Here is an 11,481-nt window from a genome sequence, read left to right as displayed (position 1 = left end):
GTTTTCCTCAGTGTCCTCAACTGTAAAATGGGGATAATGACAGCACCTGCCTTCCAGTGTTGTAGTGAGGATCTAATGAGATAATAATTTGTAAGCTCTTAGCACAGTGCCTAGTACATTGGTAAGTACTGCACAAAGGTTAGCTATTATATAAATATGCAGATGTCCTCACAATCGAGTACAGCAAATTGAGAAAATTCTTTGTCTAGCTCAACGACCCAATGCCTTGTTACTTGCACTGGTACTGAATGAGGGGATGAAGGATGATACAGATGTAAAAGCATTATTTCTGAAGTCAGAGGATCTGGGTCCAAATACTGGCTCTGACACTTACTACGTATGTTACTGTGGACAGTTCTCTTAACATCTCTGGCCTCAGTTTCCTTATCTGCAAAGTGAGGGGCTTGGACCAGATGGCTTTAAAGTCCCTTCCAACTTTACAGCTGTGACTCTATGACTGTATCACAATCTGAACCCCGAGCCTTGTCTCTCACTGGTCTTCTCAGACCTTGTGATTTTGGTGCGTCTGCTTCAGATCATGGCTCCCATCTCTGGCCCTTTCAGCTTCAAAACTAGTCATGGCTCTTGATCCTGTCCTGTTCCCACCGAGATACTGCCACCTAAGAAGACAGGTAATTCCCTCCCTAACTGTCTCTCCCCACTAACCCAACCCATTCTCTCAAAACTGAGGAAGCTTCAGTTCATCAGCCCCATAGAAACTGCTCAACCACGAAGGCTCCAGACCAAGCCTTACCCAGGTTGGGGCAGGGGGAACTGCGTGGCTTTGCCCACCGTCATGGGAATGTTGAATGACATTGAATCCAACTGGAGAGAGGCATCAGGAAAGCATCCCTGGTGCCTGCTAGCACTATCCAGAAGTCCCTCACCGAAGAAACTTCAGACAAAAGGCTCTCTTAAGCCCCGAGGAAACCAGCTGAGTATGTGGCAGTGAGACCCTGACAATGCCGAGGGCCGGCCTCATAAGAGAGGGCTCTTTTGGCAGAGGACTTGAAGAGAATTCTCTCCTGAGTTGCCTTGGTGAGGATGGCTGGAGTTTGGTGAGGTCCCAGGGCACCATCTTGCGGCTCACTGAAGGACACAGCTCCTCCTGTGAGTCACTTGGTCTGCTCACTCAGGTGGCCACCTCTCCTGCCCCCTCTCTTCAGAAAGCTCCCTCACTGGTCACTGCCAAGCAACTAGATGCTCTCCAACACCCTTGACTTAAAATAACTATGCAGACAGGATGTGGCACCCAAAATGAGGGCAAGAGTATTTTCTAACCCCCAGCTGGACTGCTCTTAATGAAGAGCCCTTTAGAAAGCCAGATGAGAACATGTAAGAAATCCATCGTATAGACTGGAGCCAAATAAGGTTAGAGACATTTTGGTAGAGGAGGCAGCATTCAGAAAATAATTTAAAAATATGGTCAGTCACTTACGGATGAATATCTATTAATGACTCCTACAGGAGAATGGTTACAGCCACAGCCCCACCAGTACCCCCTTCCCCAGAGCAGCAATGGGATGGAAGGAAGAGACCATTGAACGTGGGAGGCAGGGGGACCTGGGTTTGAATCCTAGCTCTGGCATTTATCAGCTGAGGGATCCTGAGACAGTCACTGGTTGAGCCTCAGTTTCCTCATCTGCAGAGTAATAAGATTTAGAGCTGGAAAGGATCACAGACTCTCAGGTCTAGAGGAGACCTCCAGGACTACCTCAAACCATAGGAACAAAAATCCACTCTCCGTAAAGAGTGGCCGTTCGGCTTTTGCTTGAAGACCACCAGTGCCGTAAGTCACAGGATCAAAGATTTGAAGTTGGAAGGGGCTTCAGGGGCCATCTGGTTCATTTCTTCCTTTTTATAGATGGAGAAACCGAGGCCATAGAGGTTAAATAACTTACAAAATCATAAGATCGTAGATCAGAAACTAGAAAAGACATCAGGGGTCAGAAAATCACAGATTATAATAATAATTTTTTTAAGAATAGGTAGCATTGGGCAGCTAGGTGGCACAGTGGTTAAAGCACCGGCTCTGGATTCAGGAGGACCTGAGTTCAAATCTGGCCTCAGACACATAACACTTACTAGCCGTGTGACCCTGGAACCCCATTGCCTAGCCAAAAAAAAAGAATAGGTAGCATTTACATACACTAATGCTTACTATGTGCTAGTGATGCTTTTATATATTTATACAGCGCTTGCTATGTACTGAGTATTTTACAATTATTATTTCATTTGATTCTTGCAACAGCCCTGGGAGGTAGGTACTATTATTACTCCCATGTTACAGATAAGGAAACTGAAGCAAATGGCAGTTAAATGACTTGTCCAGAGTCACACAGCTAATAAGTGTCTGAGTACACAGTCTCCTCTGTGCGCTATGGCACCCCCAAGCTGCCTATGGAGGTGGAAAGGACCTAAGAGGTCCTCTAGTCCTATACCCTCATTTTTCAGATAAGAAAACTGAAGTCTAGGGTTGCCCAAAGTCACTGGTAGGACTTGAACCCAGGTCCTATGATTCAGAAGCCATTATACATTCTTTCCATTATACACTGCAACCTTTTACACAGGGGGCCAGACATCTTCTGAAAAATAATCTACTATAAAACTCCCATTTTACAGAGTAGGGAGTTAAAGCCCAGATAAGCAAAGGACTGGTCAAAATATTTTAAAAAGATCCTGCTAATGATAATTTACATTTATATAGCATTTTCATGTCTATACAATGCTTTCTGCCTGAGGTAGTATTTATCTCCATTTTACAGATGGAGAAAGTGAGGTTTTGAGTGGCTTATTTTCCTATTATGACCTAGCTAGCAGTGTAAGGCAAAATTTGAACCCAGCATCTCATGACTTTGAATCCAGAGTTCTCTCCACTCTGCTCCATCATAGAAAGGCTTGACTGTCCCAGCCTCAGATGGACTGACTAGTAACTTGGTTAACTAATAAGACATTTCCTTCTCAAGCCTGGGAGCAGAAGGGGTTTTTTCTCATGTCAATATGATTCTTTAATTCACTTCCTTAGAGAAAACCCTCCTCCTTAGATTGGTAGAATGTGACAAAGAGGCAGCTAGATAGTGCCATAGTACATACAACACTAGGTCTGGAGTCAGGAAGATCTGAGTTCACATCCTACCTCAGACACTCACTAGCTGTGTGACCCTGGGCAAGTCTCTTAACTTGTTTGTTTCAGTTTCCTCAACTGTAAAATAGGGATAATAACAGCACCCAGGGTTGTTGTGGGAATCAAATGAGATAATATTTGTAAAGTGCCAGACATACTGTAGGCGCCATATAAATGTGAGTTATTAGTATTACAAAGACCAGGCTTTACTTTTGACCTTATCTTGTCATAATTTAGATTGACTAAGTTGAGGGAATTATTATATTTTTTTTTGGTTAGGCAATTGGGGTTAAGTGACTTGCCCAGAGTCACACAGCTTGTGAATGTTATGGGTCTGAGGCTGGATTTGAACTCAGGTCCTTCTGACTTCAGGGCCAGTGCTCTATCCACTGTACCATCTAGCTGCCCCCCGGTTGAAGGAATTATTGATGATGCTGTTGGGACCCTGAACAAGTTGCTTAGATTCTCTAGGTCTCAGATTCCTGGCCTGTAAAAGAAGGGAATTCAAAGAGATGTGCTCTGGTCAGAAAATGTGGAATAGGAACGCACATGCAGGATGTGCATTTGTGATTGCCTTGATCGGCCGCCATCAAGGCTTGGTGGGGAATCTGTATTTGCCACAACCGGCCCCCATTGAGGCTTAGGGGATGAGGAGTTGTACTCCTATTCTCACCCGCCTCTGTGAGAGGAGTGATTGGGGAATGCTGCAGGAGCTGGAGCTCCCATCATCAACAACCCTCTTGAGAAGACTAGACTAGAATAAAGTAAGCTTATTTAACCCCTCGGAAGCTGTCTTCCTTGTCTGACCGGATCAACAGTGAACCTGTGCTAGTACACCTGTTAGTGTTAGGGGCCCTCCTGTGTTCTCCTGCCCAACAAATGGTGTTACCTGTGTGTTTACCTGAGAAACAGATGACTGCCTACCTTGCAAGAAAGAGCTCCGTGAATTCATTTTTGTTATTATTCATCTTCCCTCCTTCCCCATTCCCCCCCCACCCCCACTGTCTACACTGAGCTAGGTTTAGGGCATCTGAATTCACTTACCCATGTAGAAATACTCAGAGTTTTACCCTCTGAAGACAAATCCTTTACTATGCCTCCAAACCGAAGCCACAGGCCAAAAGCAATGACAGCAGATCCTGCCAACTGAAGATAAACAAGACCGTTAGCATTAGCTCCAGCAGGTGGTGAAGGCAGTTAACGGTGCCGCCTGTGTCATGGAACATCCAAAGATGATGGGAAGGCCAAGAACATCATTACCACCAAAATCCATAACACCGACCAACGTTCACCATTGGGCTTTAATGTCTACGAAGCACTTTCCGTACATTATCTCATGTGATCTTCACAACAACCTTGGGTGAGAGGTGCTATTTCTATCCCGATTTTGCAGAGGAGGAAACTGAGGCAAACGAAGTTATGTGACTTACCCGGGGTCACACAGTTAGTAAGTAACTGAGGCCAGATTTAAACTCAAGGTCTTCCTGACTCCAGGTCCAATGCTCTAATTCACAGCACCACCTAGCTGCCTCCTTGGCAAACAGAGGTTAAAGGACTTACTTATGGTCACACAGCTTGTAAGTGCCTGAGGCCGGATTTGAACTCAGGTTGTATGATAATAACAATTCACATTACTAGAGAGCACTTTACAAGATTTACAAAGTGCTTTCTACACAACAATCCTTCAAGGTGCGCAGTGCAGGTGTTATTATCATACCCATTTTATAAAACTCACCAAACACCTTGCTTAAGGCTCCACAGTAAGGATTCGAACCCAGCTCTCTTGAATCCAAGTTCAGTTGCTCCATTAAACCATATTGCACACAGAACGTAAAAACTTCTTTTTTCGTTTTTCATTAGGAATTATTTGGGGCAGCTAGGTGACATGGTGGATAGAGCACCGGGCGTGGAGTCAGGAAGACTCATCTTCCTGAATTCAAATCTGGTCTCAGACACTTACTAGCTGTGTAAACCGTGGGCAAGTCACTTAACCTTGTTTGCCTCAGTTTCCATCTGTATAATGAACTGGAAAAAGAAATGGCAAGCCACTCCCGCATCTCTGCCAGAAGACCAAATGGGGTCATGAAGAGTCGGACACAACTGGGATGACTAAATAACAATTTCTAGCAAGCAGTACGGTGCTTCAAATATGGTAGGGCTAAATAAATATTTATTGAATCAAAGCATATATCCCTTGTACATACATAATTTATATCAAAATGCTTATTGTCTTAGGGAGAGGGAAAGAGAAAATTTGGGACTCAAAATTTATGTAAGAAATGAATGTTTAACAAAAATTTATCCCTCTTTCAATAGATAGGTAGAGTACTATAGGTACAAAAATGCAATATGGTCAGTCAACAGATGTTTATTAAGTACCTACTATGTGCCAGGTAATTGTACTAGGTTCTGAAGATAGAAAAAGAGGCAAAAAAAAACCAGTCTCCAACCCTCCAAGCTCACCATCTATTCTGCTTTTATGCCCTATAATCTCCTGGCACTGGCATCTTAACTACTCACATAATTTAAGGACTCCTGGGCCTTGCCAAATGCCCCGAAGCAGGGATTTTCTCCTCTCCATTAGAATTTGAGCTCCTTGAGAGGGGGAGCCATCTAGCTTTTTCTATTTGTATCCCCAGTAATTGACATGGTGCTTGCCATATGGTAAGGGCTTGCCATATCTTCATTCATTCATTCATTCATTAATTCATTGATTTGCTGGTCTTTTTTACTTAATTTTTTCTTGTTACAACAAGGATGGGTGATCACTGAGTGAGTGGTTAATCTCTTCCAGTTCTAAATTCCATGGTCCTAAGAAAACTGTGAATGAGAGGCCTTGAGAAATATGACTATGCCCGGAAAATCTAGGAAGGGACTGAGGAAAAACAAATAAATGGGGACAAGGTCAAAGTAGCTGGCAAAGAAGAAAGAACATAATGTCATGTACTACTCAGGGTGGAGGGGAAGAGGTGACAGGGAATGAATAAGACCAGGGCCAGCTACCAGGAACTGGGCTGGGTTGTGGTGTTTCAGCCTGAGGTCAAAGCAAACCATGAGCCAGAGAAATAAATGATCAAAGGAGGGATAGGAGGAATGACTTAGAATTAAAAGCAGGTCAGATACTGAAGAAGAAACCAGTCTGAGAGCCAGGCAAAAAGAAAGGAGATTGGATTCCTAATCCCAATGCTAGAGGTGAATTGTAAAACAGACAAGGTAAGCAGACATGGGGAAAGTGGGCATTATCCCAGGTAAGGGAGTAGGATCTGACCACAGTACAAATCAGCTTGCACCAAGATTCCTTCCAGGGACCTCATCTTTATCCTTTATTCCAGGAGGGAACGCTGTGGGCAACAAGGTGATGCCGCAGACAGAGCACTGGGCCTGGAGTCAGGAAGACCTGACTTCAAATACAGCCTGAGACACTTATTAGTTGTGTGACACTGGACAAATCACTTCACCTCTGTTTGCTTCCAACTCCTCAACTGTAAAATGGGGATAATAAAAGTGGATAGGTCCCAGGGTTGCTAGGAGAACCAAATTAAATAATATCTGTAAAACGCCTAGCACAGTGCCTAGCAAATAGTATATAAATATTGTTTATTCAAATTATTATATTATAAATCAAAATATTATTATTTAAACATTATATAAATGCTTATTTCCTTCCTGGACCAGATGATCTCTAATATGCTTCTAACCCTGAATCTATGATCTTAGATTATTATTCTCCCCATTTCACAGATGAGAAAATTCAGTGAAGTGACTTGTCCATTGTCTCCTAACTAGCAAGCATGAGAGTCAGCATTTGAACCTATGGCCCTCCTGACTCAAAGTCCACTTTCTCTACTACACCACCCTACTTCTCTTGGACACTGAACTTTCCACCAAATGCCGCTCCCGCAGAGGCATCGCCACGGGGGTTCAATTTCTCAGTCGTCTCTAGTTTGCAGGACTGTTAGAAAACTAGGCCCGCTGAAGGGCCAAGGTTAACAGTTTAGATCAAACTGTGGGCTTTCCCCTTCCATAACAACCTGTGTGTCTGGCTCGCTATGACTGCCCGTCTCCAGGCCCCTTCTCCCAGGACAACTCTAATCTAAACCGCTTAGCAGGTTCATTGTGACTAAACATGCCTGGAGTAAAGTCCATCTTCCAAGCCTACCCCAAATGTGCGTGGACTCTGGGAAGGCAGCTTGTACTTTCAGCCTATTGGGATGAAACGGGAAGGGGGAGGAGCGCATGACCCTCTTCAGGTGTCTCTCATCAATTCAGCAGCACAGAAGGTTCCCTTTACCCAAATGTACTTGGTATATTAGCCGGCACGGCAGGTGCAGTCAGATCATTTATACCTGGGGAAGCTCATTCCAGCAACTAAACATATGCGACCCATCTGGAGGCAAATGGTGCATTGGCCAGGAGGGGGTCTGGTCAGGAGTACATACCTCATCAATGCCACAGACCATTAAACTCATCGTACCCATATGGCCCAGTACATTCACACAGAGGCCAGACCCTGCTTATCTTGAAGTGCAGAAGACCATGGGAGCACAGGGGCATTGAAATGTGGGCACTGGCATCAGACGCCAGCCTTTGACCATGACTGCCCAAAGCCACTGTCTGGATTCAGCCACTGTATCCCCATAGGACTTTTTTGAACTGGAGGTGGAGGGAACTGGAGGGGTGGAGGGAAGATGGAAAGATGAGGGAGATTTAGAAAAGGGAGGGTTTCTAAACACCACCATCTTGTGCCAGCTTCCTTTTCTGTAAATGAGGAATTTTAACTGTCCCACTTACTCATAGAGACTGAGGATTAGACTCCCTATAAGGTTCTAAACAGCAGAGCTTTACATAGAGTAGGGTGCCCGGAGCTTTGTCCCTGGGCACTGAAATTGAGAGAGCAGGAAAATTTCACACACACACACACACACACACACACTCCTTCAGCTACAAAGAAGTCACTAAGATTACTAAATTCTCCCCTCAGTCAACTAAATTTGGTTTAATTGCCTTGTGTAGTTTTTTATTCTATTTTCATTCTAGCTCCAAACCATGTCCTAGCCACTAATAATAATAAATTAATAAAACTAATAAATAAATAGATAATAAATATAAGTAAATAAATAAATAAATAAACTAATAAAAGCTAAAATACATATGTGCCAGGCACTGTACTAAGTTCCTTACAATCATATCATTTGATCTTCACAACAACTCTGGGAGGTTGATGCTATTATTATCACCCCCATTGTACAGATGAGGAAACTGAGGCAAACAAAAGCTAAGTGACTTGCCCAGGGTCACACAGCTAGTGAGAATATCAGGCTAGATTTGAATTCAGGTCTTTCTAAATCTGGACCCAGACTCTATCAACTATACCATCTAGCTGCGTCAATAGAGTCCTCCTTCACCTCACACTGGAACTCACATTCCTACCTCTGTCACCTTGGGCTCTAAGTGAATTCTCACCTTATCTTGCTCAGAACTAGGACACCACTCCACTTCTGGGCCAACTCTAACCCATGCAAATCAGCCAATCCCATGTTTTCTCACTCTCCTCAATCTGTCGTCTTTCTCCATTAAAAAGTAAGTTCTTTTGTTGAATTGGTTCAGTCACTCTGGAAAGCAATTGGAGCAGTGTTCCAAAGTTACAGAATTGTGCACATCCTTTGGCCCAGGAATAACACCACTAGACCAGAGAAGTCAAAAGAAAAGGGAAAAGGACCTGTATATGTGTATATATATATAGAGAGATAGATACATACATACATACATACATATGTTTAGATATATATGTATATATATGTATGTATGTGAATATTTGTGTTTGTGTTTATATATTGTGTGAATGTATATTTGTGTATGCATATACATATGTATATACACACACAACTATACATACATACACATTTATGGGCAACTCCTTTTTCAGTAGCAAAGAACTGGGAAACCAAGGAGGTGCCCATCAATTGGGAAACGGTTGGACAAATTCTGGTATATTAATGTAACGGAAGGCTCTTGGGCACAAGAAATAGCGTAAAGGACAGCTTCAGTGAAAACTGGGAAGATTTATACAAGCTGGTGCAGAATGGAATGAGCAAAACAAGACAGCAATACATACAGTAACAACATTGTAAAAACAAATACCTCTGAAAGACTTGGGAACCCTGATCCATGCAATGACCAGCCATGATCATTCCACAGGACTGATGATAAAGCATGCTAGCCAGGTCCTGACAGAGAAGTGATGGACTCAAGACTGCAGACTGAGATATGTTTGAGGGGCATGGCCAACCGAGGAGTTTATTTTGCTCAACTACACATATTTGTCATAAGAGTTTGTTTTTCTTTTTTAGTGCTGGGTAATGGGAGAGAGAAAAAAATAAAGTTTAATTTATAAAAAAAAAAAAAGCTCTTTGAGGGTAGAGACTGTGTTGCTTACTTACATTCATTGCCTCAGGGCTAATGAAGCACAGTGCTTAAAACAATTGCAAAACCTTAAGAATAATAGCTGTTATTTCTGTAGCATTTGCTACATACCAGGCACTGTGCTGAACATTATATAATTATTACCTCATTTGATCCCTGCAACAACCCAGTGAAGTAGACGCTATTATTGTCCCCATTTTATAGTTGAGGGGCCTAAAACAAACAGAAGTTAAGTGACTTGCTCAAGGTCATACAGCTAATTAAGCACCTGAGGTCACATTGGAACGCATGCCTTCTGGACTCCAGACCCAGCACACTATGCACCATGGCACCACCAGGCCATCTCCTTCTCCTTCCAGCACCAATACTCAAGGCTTATCTTAACTCTTAGAAGACTGTGTGTAGCAGCTATTTTACACTTGGCATATCCTGCCCTGTAGTATGTATATTATTTTATATGTCTCTGTCTTATATCAAAAAAAGTATGGCTCGTGAGTGGAGAACTGCACTTGGAACCAGGAAGACCAGAGATCAAAACTCCTCTGATTTTCACTCGTTGTAGGCCCATGGGCCAATCACTCATCTTCTCTGAGACTTAAGCAACTCTTTCAGGTGATAAATTATCGAGTTTGCAATCTGTGCTGGCAGTGGGGGTACTCACACTGATAAAATCAGAGGTCCAAGGGCAGGGACCTAGTTCCTACTATCTCAAAGAATCCCAGAATCTCAGAGACACAAAGATCTCCAGTGGCTGTCTTGTCTTTGTTGTTGTTCAGTCACGTCGGACTCTTCGTGACGCCATGACCCTCTGTGTCCTTGGAGTGTTGCTGGCAAAGACACCAGAGTGGTTTCCTATTTCCTTATCTTGTCTTACCAGTCTTCGGGATAGCTGGCACTCAGTCCTCCAGCCTTTGCTTGAAGGCTTTCTATGACAGGGAAGTCACTCTTTCCTAAGGTAGACCAGCCCACTTTGAGATAGCTCTCATAGGACCGTTTTCTTATGTCCAGCCCAAATCTGCCTCTTTACAACTTCTAGCCATCATTCCTAGTGTTGTCCTCTTCCCTTTTCCCCATGATAGCCTTTCCAATACTCATGCAGTTCTTGTATGCTTTGGGGTATACTTCTCCCCACTTTGACTGGCAATGATGAGTAGCTTGCCAGAGCTGGGCTGGCTGTATCTCCTCCTCATGAGAGCGCAGCAGATCAGATAGTATGCATCTTCTCTAACATCATTTCCACTGCACATACCAAGCAGTACATAGAGTGGAGAGAGTCCTAGACCCTGAATCATGAAAACCTGAATTTAATTTGACCTCAGACACGCTGGGCAACTCACTTAACCTCTGTCTGCTTCATTTTCCTCATCTATAAAATAGGAATAATAATAGCACCCATCTTACAGGGTTGTAATGTTAAAATGAGATAATATTTGTGAAGTGCTTTTCAAGTATTAAAATACTATATAAATTCTAGCTATTCTTATTACTATTCTGGACCCACACACTGACAGTTGGTTAATTTAAACAGGGATAAGGCAATGATGCTTTAGGACCCTTGGGCAAGAAACCAAATTATCCTTGGTGAAAAAATTCTTTCATGAGTCCCCTAGAGAAAAAGACCATCCAATTGGGGTCTGAACAAAATTTTATTGATGCAATTTTTCTAGGGGTTTTTGTATTATAGATGATCCCCTTCAAAGTCTAGGTGAGTTTTTTCTTGGGTTCTACTTGAAATTTCCCTCAATGGATCCCTGTCCCTGCAACAGAACTATTAGAGTTCCAGATTCACTCACTGATAGGGCAAGTAGGCTTGAGGAGAGATAATAAAAAAGAAAACCAAATAATCTCCAAACAAGGAAAAGTTTCCCAAGGAAAGGAATTAAGTAAGTGGAGTTGGTTACTTTAGGATTTCTGGGCCAGCAAGCAAACCTTAT

At 43.0% G+C, this 11,481-nt stretch overlaps 1 protein-coding gene across 4 annotated transcripts in view; it reads left to right on the top strand.

Annotated features, from left to right (window-relative positions):
* The first annotated feature begins 6,136 nt into the window (after positions 1-6,136).
* HAO2 (hydroxyacid oxidase 2) overlaps positions 6,137-11,481 on the top strand; it is a 50,685-nt gene continuing 45,340 nt past the window's right edge. For 3 of the 4 annotated variants that reach the window (XM_027866725.1, XM_027866723.1, XM_027866721.1), the window contains exon 1: positions 6,139-6,337. The gene's annotated coding sequence lies outside the window, so the exon portion shown is untranslated. Of the gene's footprint in view, positions 6,338-11,481 lie in introns of all 4 variants that reach the window. The other variant, XM_027866724.1, reaches the window with a different exon arrangement.

The sequence above is a fragment of the Vombatus ursinus genome, unplaced genomic scaffold (assembly GCF_900497805.2).
Source record: "Vombatus ursinus unplaced genomic scaffold, bare-nosed wombat genome assembly UNPS02014782.1, whole genome shotgun sequence".
NCBI classification, from domain to species: domain Eukaryota; kingdom Metazoa; phylum Chordata; class Mammalia; order Diprotodontia; family Vombatidae; genus Vombatus; species Vombatus ursinus.
The sequence above is the reverse complement of the archived record's forward strand: the minus strand, read 5'-3'. Positions and strand labels throughout refer to the sequence as shown.